Genomic DNA, 7554 nt, shown 5'->3' on the forward strand with positions numbered 1-7554 from the left:
CCATCATAGAGAAACTCGTTCAGCTTATTTCTTGTCGGTACTAACATCTTTTTATATCTGCAAACATGTATGTAATATTTGATGTCCCATCGAAGCCTTCTTACAATGATGATCGAGAAAATTAATAATGAAATAAATCCAATTATTGTAAAAGACATAATCAAGCACTGGTTTGGCATGTGACATCCACGTGTATCGAAATGTAAGATGGAGTGGTTATTCCATTCTTTTGGTGTATTACATTTGTAAGAGTGCCCAATAGTTCTATCTTTATTTCTCTTCATCCATTTGCTAAACCATTCCAAATGACACCCACAATCAAATGGATTCGAGGAAAAATCAAATATAATTTCACTTGATTCCCATATAACATTGGGGAAAGATGATAGTTCTAAAGATGTAATGCGGTTGGTATGAAAAGAGATTAGCTTTAAATTAGTAAGTTCTTGAAATGAAAGATTCTAGTTTCTCAACGTAGTTAAAGCTCATATTTAAAAGTGACAGCAATGGTAAACTTATCAAAGGCGAAATATTTTTAACTTTACAATGAACAATAGACAGTTCAGTCAAGTTTTTCAAGTTAAAAAGCATGCTTTTTAAATTTACACGTAAAAGGTTGATATTGTTCAAATGTAGGACAAGCAATGTTGGATTATATATTAAAATTTTCTCAAAGTCAACAACTTTCATGTACTCCATCACAACGCTCCCTAGATAAAGTTCTTTCAGTTCTAATGAAGCAAAAGCAAAATCGTGTACTTCTATGAAACCTAAAAGATGATCTATACGTAGGATTTCCAGGTTTGTGTATGTAACAATTGCAAAATTCCACAGTTTGTTAATTGGATTAAAAGAAATGTCTAGTGTTGTAAGATTTTGCAAACAGCGACCAAAGCTATCGAGAAAGAGTGTGTGAGAAATTTGGTTCCTCCGAACAAACAACATTTTTAATGCTGGGTAAAATGCAGAGTACGTTGTCTTGTAACAAGTTTTTGGAAACCTGATTAAATTATTGTTAGATAAATCAAGAATTTCCAAATGAGAAAAGTTGTGTGGTGAAACAGTTTCTATTGTATTATCACTTAAATCGAGTTTTCGTAACTTTTCTATCCTTGCCAAGGCCTGAAAATCACATTTCCATATTTGACCTTGCTGAATAACAATTTCTCTCAAGTTTTGAAACCAAGCATTCTCCCAAAAATTAGACCTACCCGCCAATTCAAAAATTGTATTTCCAGATAGATTCAAAACCTTTATGTTTGATAAACCAAGTTTAGAAGTACTTTCAAATAAAACTGCACTGTATAAACTGTTATGGGATAAAGCAAGGAATTCTAGGCTGCTCAAAGGCCTCAAGGCAAACTTAGAAATTTTAAACATATTAGTTTTGAACATCAATAACTTCGAAAGATTCATCTTTGTTAAAAGATTAAAGAAGCCATCATTAATTTCGATACGCTGTTTCCTGAAAAATTAAGTGTCTTGAGAGTCGACGGAAGTCCAGTAGGAATAGCATCAAGATTTCTATATGAACAATTCGCCGTAAACATATCTTCGCAGAAACAAGGTGTACTTCGGCAAAATGATTCGGTTCTTGATGTTTCCTTGTATTGGAAAAGGTGTAAAAAGCTACAGGGTAATAAGAATTGTTCCATTGCGATCTGCAAATTGAAGAAGAAGAGTTATGTATATGATATATCGGAATAGTGAAATAGCCCCGAAACAGTTTGGGATATTTACAAAATAAAGTAAAACAAGATGTGTTTGTGAAACACTTTGCCCTCGATGGTAACACAATTCTGGAGTTGTGCCATTGTTATGGGCTACGTCTTCTCATGATAAACTAGTGCTAATTGTAACGGGAACCGTTACAGATGTTCCCCAAACGCTCCCCAACTCCCTTTTAGTGCCATATTCCTGTAAGTTTCATTAAAATAGGCAGAATCTATGCATTTAAGACTTAAACAACATTGCATGAGCGTAATGACTATATCATCTTGTCTACACTATTTTACTCATTGCACGTGCACGCACGTGCATGATGACCATACCTTCTTGTAGGAGTCCATTATGCCTGTCTATGTTCTTAATCCCATCTTGTTTGGTTGAAAAACAAGGGATTTATAGCCATTTTAAAGTTTAAGCCAATCAGATTGCAGCGCACGTACATGCGCGTGTTTTCATGACAATTATTATATATCATATTGTAGGACATCTTAAAGTATGCCTATGTTTTAAATTTCAAAGCATTTTGTCAGAAAACAGAAAAGATATTGAGATTTTTGTTTCAGCCAATCAGAGCAAAGTGCACGTGCACGCACGTGCATGCATGTAAATGCTGACCATACCATATTGTAGGAGTCCTTTATGTCTATCTATGTTCTAAATCCCATCATGTTTGGTTGGAAACCAAGGGAGTTATAGTCATTTAAAGTTTCAGCCAATCAGATTGCAGCGCACGTGCATGCACGTGATTTCACGAAAATTTTTATATATCATATTGTAGGGAATCCTAATGTATGACTATGTTATAAATTTCAAAGCATTTCATCGAAAAACAAAAAAGATATTGAGGATTTTGTTTCAGCCAATCAGAGCAAAGCGCACGTGCATGCGCGTGAGTTCATGCAAATTTGACCATGTAATCATATCTATACATCTTATATATCCTTATATAATGAGTTTCAAAACATTTCATCAAAAAATATAGAAGTTACATCCATATTAAATATATCAGTCAATTCACTCATTTCACGCGCACGCACGTGCATGCGTATGCGCGCAAAATGACCTTCGTTCCGCACACCTACACTACACACCTATTAACCCTAAAAAGGTTTTAGCTCAGTTGGGTGAACAGTTTCTGAGAACACTCGCGGACAAAAAAAGTACAGGAGAAGAAATAAGAAAAAAAAAAATAATAATAATAATAATAATAAGAAACAGAGTAAAAACAATATGTTCCCAAACTCCGTTTGGGGAACATAACAAGCATGTCAAATATAAAAGTCATTCTTGACTGCTCAATAGTTAAGGACAAGGTTAAAGTTGACAACAGACAGACAAACAGACAGCTAGGACAAAAACAATATTCCCATTGGATCTTTCTATCCGGGGCATAATAAATAAATAAATAAATAAAAAGTTATTTGGTGTATATTTGTTCTGCAATTCTTTAAAATAATTTATTTCAAAAGCTCAAGAGTGAAGAAAAGTACGTTATACAAAGTACATTATACAATAAACCATTTAAAAGAAGTGCTTGTTTCGGACTGCTAAGATTTCAAATAAAAAAGTTTCCAGCATAAATATATGTAGAAAAAAGAACAGTATTCAAGCTCAAAAGTCCATTAAATATTACGAATCAGGAGCAGAGGAAATACGGACCTCTAAAACATCAGAGATGGGATCAGTTGCTATGGAGAAAGAAGCATTCCCTGTCGACAGAAAACACTTGCCGTTTTTTAAAAATCATTTAAGCAGAAGTGGGATTTGAATACTTTCATGTTCGTAGCATTTCTGTGAAGAACTGATGAAGTCTTGAGTCTTCCACGAATACATGTATATTTATTTATAAAGCCCCCTTTTTGTTAATTCACAGTCAACTTAATATTCTCTAATTACGTAAGAAAATACTTTCCAAGACCTTTCTTTCATTTCGCATTCTTTCAGACCGTATTCCTTTTATGTGCATTGGAAAACGACTTAAATAAATCTGATAGAGGAAGTGATATTACAAAAAGAAAGTTTTCCGGGTTCAAATTTTATAATCAATTGATTAATCCTATCTGAAAAAGGATAAGTTCTTATTCAAAACTTGAATGAGCAATGTTCAATATGCAGTGTATTCATGGCAAAATTCCGCTCTCCACTTTTTCCTTGTGTAAAATGCATAAAACCTTGAGTCCATTACTAATCCATACACGTAGTACAATTAGTATAGATATATTAAATTTTTGATTGAATGACATGTATTGTTTACATGAATTTACTTAAGAACTCCCTTCGTAGATCCGAACTACTATTTTGAGAAATAGTCAAAAGGCTTAGAGGAAACAATGTTATTGTTCATCTTAACTGATAATTTTATAACTATAATAAAATTGTCTATATACGAGGGTTGTCCCGTAAAATCGTAGACAAAGCGTTTTTCTCGAAAAGTAATGGGCGCACTTGTTTATTTATCATATTTAAGTGCATGATAATTTTTTGATAAAATATATGTGGTAGTTGTACTTAGTTTTATTTTATTTTAATTACTGCTATATATTTTATTTCAGGAATTTCAATCATTCATTCATACAATTACACAAGCGCTGCGCATTACTAATATTTTGTTTAAAATCATAAACATCCCTTTTTAAATAATGGTTTAACCCAAAGACTATGGGTTAAGGTAAGTTTTATGGAAGAGTCTATTTATAAATAAGGGTGTAGTCCATATTCATCCTTTCTATTTGTCAGTTGGTATTGTATGGTCAGTATTTGTCCATTCAGGCGGGAAACCTTTGTTTTATTATGTTCAGAGCTACTTTCTGAGAAGGGTGTTGCCAGAGTTCTATTTGTGTCTATTTTAAAACCTGATATTTTTGGAGTAAATAAAACACCCATAAACTGTAAGTAAACCCTTTCTTAAACTGAGTAAATGATCATAAACTGAAATTAAAAGATAATGAATGAATAAAGTATTTTAAACTTAAACTTGCTAAACAAATATGAATGTGATAGAGTGAAAGTTTTGAAGTTATTAAAGTAAAGACTGATATTGTAAAGTATGAGCAAGTTATATTTTAATCTAATTCATGTAGATCTTTCGAATAAAGATCTGGATCTGAATTATTCTGATTTTATAATTTGATAATTCATTAGGTCTGTCATCATGTAATTTCTTGACTCAAAATCCTGATCAAGTGATAGATCACTCAGTTCCATACACTGGTATGTTTAACCTCATATTTTTAAAGTATTGTAAATAGATAATTGATAAATGTGAAAGAAATACAATCTATAGTCAGTTTGAGTTTCAAAGAGTTATTGCCCTTTGAATGCGTTTGTATGAATGTAAAGTAAAGTGCTTGTCTTTATGTTGTCTATGTGTTCATACGTTGTTATTGTTATTTAAGGGTTGATTCCACTGATTTTCAACTCATTTCAACTTAATTTATTTCATCTTTAATTCAACATAATCTCCAAGGAATAAATACGAATCCAACCCTATTACCGACTTGTTCATAATTTCTACAAGAACCAGTTACATTTAGGCAAAAATAAAAATTTTGTTATGCTTGAATGTGCACGGGGTATTGTCCTACGGCGCACTGACAAAAAACCAAGGTTTTATTAAAGAATACACAAGTTTGAATTCAAAATAAAAGTTTTAAATACATAAGATTTAGATTAAAAGTATCCTAATTCAATTCCACAATCAATTTTGTAGTCTTTGTAAAAATTCTAAGGCATTTGGTTAATTTTTGGCAGTTTCTCGAGCATTCAAAATGGGAAAGTGGTAAACACAACACACGAAAAATGGCGACGTTTTATGACGTTACGGCGCACCGGAGAGCAGTTCCGTTTTAATTCGATGTTGTAATGACACCTTTAGAGACTTGAAATGACCATAGAAGAAAAAAGATTATAAAATTATCACCATATCTTAAGTATACAAATGAAATAGGAGTTTTCTTAGCGAAGTCTTTTTTTGATCGAGTCCCTGGGGAGTACAAAACATACTGACAAACTCCTAATGTAATGGCAAAAGACGTTGTCACAGTAGACCGCCGATATGTACGAAAGCCATGAAGGGACACGTTGATTTTTCAAAAAAGTAAAAATTAATTCGAGATCTCGAATTACACAATCCGTTCCCACGGATTATCAATTCGTTCCCTCGGTTTATAATTCGAGATCTCGAATAACACAATCCGATCCCACGGATTATCAATTCGTTCCCTCGGTTTATAATTCGAGATCTCGAATTACACAATCCGATCCCACGGATTATCAATTCGTTCCCTCGGTTTATAATTCGAGATCTCGAATTACACAATCCGATCCCACGGATTATCAATTCGTTCCCTCGGTTTATAATTCGAGATCTCGAATTACACAATCCGATCCCACGGATTACTAATTCGTTGCCTCGATTTATAATTCGAGATCTCAATTTACACAATCCGATCCCACGGATTACTAATTCGTTGCCTCGATTTATAATTCGAGATCTCAATTTACACAATCCGATCCCACGGATTAATAATTCGAGATCTCGATTTGTAACATCAGTCTTATGATTTTGGCAATCAGTGCTCGCGAATTGGCAATCAGAAGTTGGACGGTTATTCGCTATTCGCTATTCGCCATTCGAATGGCGAACCGCAGGCTGTCTGCCGTTCGCTATTCAAATTACCGTAAATGTCCTAATAATTTTTTTTTTTCAAAAAACCTTAATAACGCATTATAATCCGTGTTTAAGAAGAAAAACAAAGACATCACTTAAAGAAGAAGAGTGAGGACCCCAAACCAATACAGCTAGCCTGACCAAAATGATGAATATTTAGCTAGCCCGGTCAAAATTGGAAAAAAAAGTATTTGTACATAAGAGTAAATTACCCGGGGTCAAGATAACATCCTGGATCCCATATTTAGACTCTTATATTTTTACAAAGGAGAAATATGGGAGAGACCTTTCAAACCTCAAAAGAAATTTATATTTCAAGACCGGACACCTATTTAGCTAGCCCGATCAAAATTGGAAAAAAGTAAAATACTATAATTATAAGAGTACATTGCCCGGGGGCTGGATAACATCCTGGATCTCATATTTAGACCTTCATATTTTTACAGGGGAGGGGTATGGGAGGGACCCTTCCACTGTTAAAAGGAATTTATGTTACAAGACCGGGAACCCATTTAGCTAGCCCGGATGAAATAGGAAAAAAAGCATTATAATTCTATTATATGTATTTCTGAATAAGGGTACATTGCCCGGGGGGCTGGCTAACATCGAAGATCCCATATTTAGACCTTCATATTTTTACAGGGGAGGGGTATGGGAGGGTCCCTTCCACTGTTAAAAGGAATTTATGTTACAAGACCGGGAACCCATTTAGCTAGCCCGGAGAAAATTGGGAAAAGACGTATAATTCTATTATATCTATTTCTGAATAAGAGTACATTGCCTGGGGGTCTGGCTAACATCGAAGATCCCATATTTAGACCTTCATATTTTTACAGGGGAGGGGTATGGGAGGAACCCTTCCACTGTTAAAAGGAATTTATGTTACAAGACCGGGAACCCATTTAGCTAGCCCGGAGAAAATTGGAAAAAAACGAATAATTCTATTATATGTATTTCTGAATAAGAGTACATTGCCCTGGGGTCTGGCTAACATCGAAAATCCCATATTCAGACTTTCATATTTTTACAGGGGAGGGGTATGGGAGGGACCCTCCTACTGTCAAAGGGAATTTATGTTACAAGACCTGGAACCTATTTAGCTAGCCCGGAGAAAATTGGAAAAAAAACCCCGTATAATTCTATTATATGTATTTCTG

The 7554-nt window shown here is 34.0% G+C and overlaps 1 pseudogene; it reads right to left on the reverse strand.

The window, feature by feature from the left end:
- Nucleotides 1-45: 45 nt before the first annotated feature.
- On the reverse strand, nt 46-1655 carry LOC134247130 (protein artichoke-like; annotated as a pseudogene).
- Nucleotides 1656-7554: the final 5899 nt, after the last annotated feature.

The sequence above is a fragment of the Saccostrea cucullata genome, unplaced genomic scaffold (genome assembly GCF_032062105.1).
Source record: "Saccostrea cucullata isolate Sc308-1 unplaced genomic scaffold, CSIRO_AGI_Scuc_v1 ctg20652, whole genome shotgun sequence".
Taxonomy (NCBI): domain Eukaryota; kingdom Metazoa; phylum Mollusca; class Bivalvia; order Ostreida; family Ostreidae; genus Saccostrea; species Saccostrea cuccullata.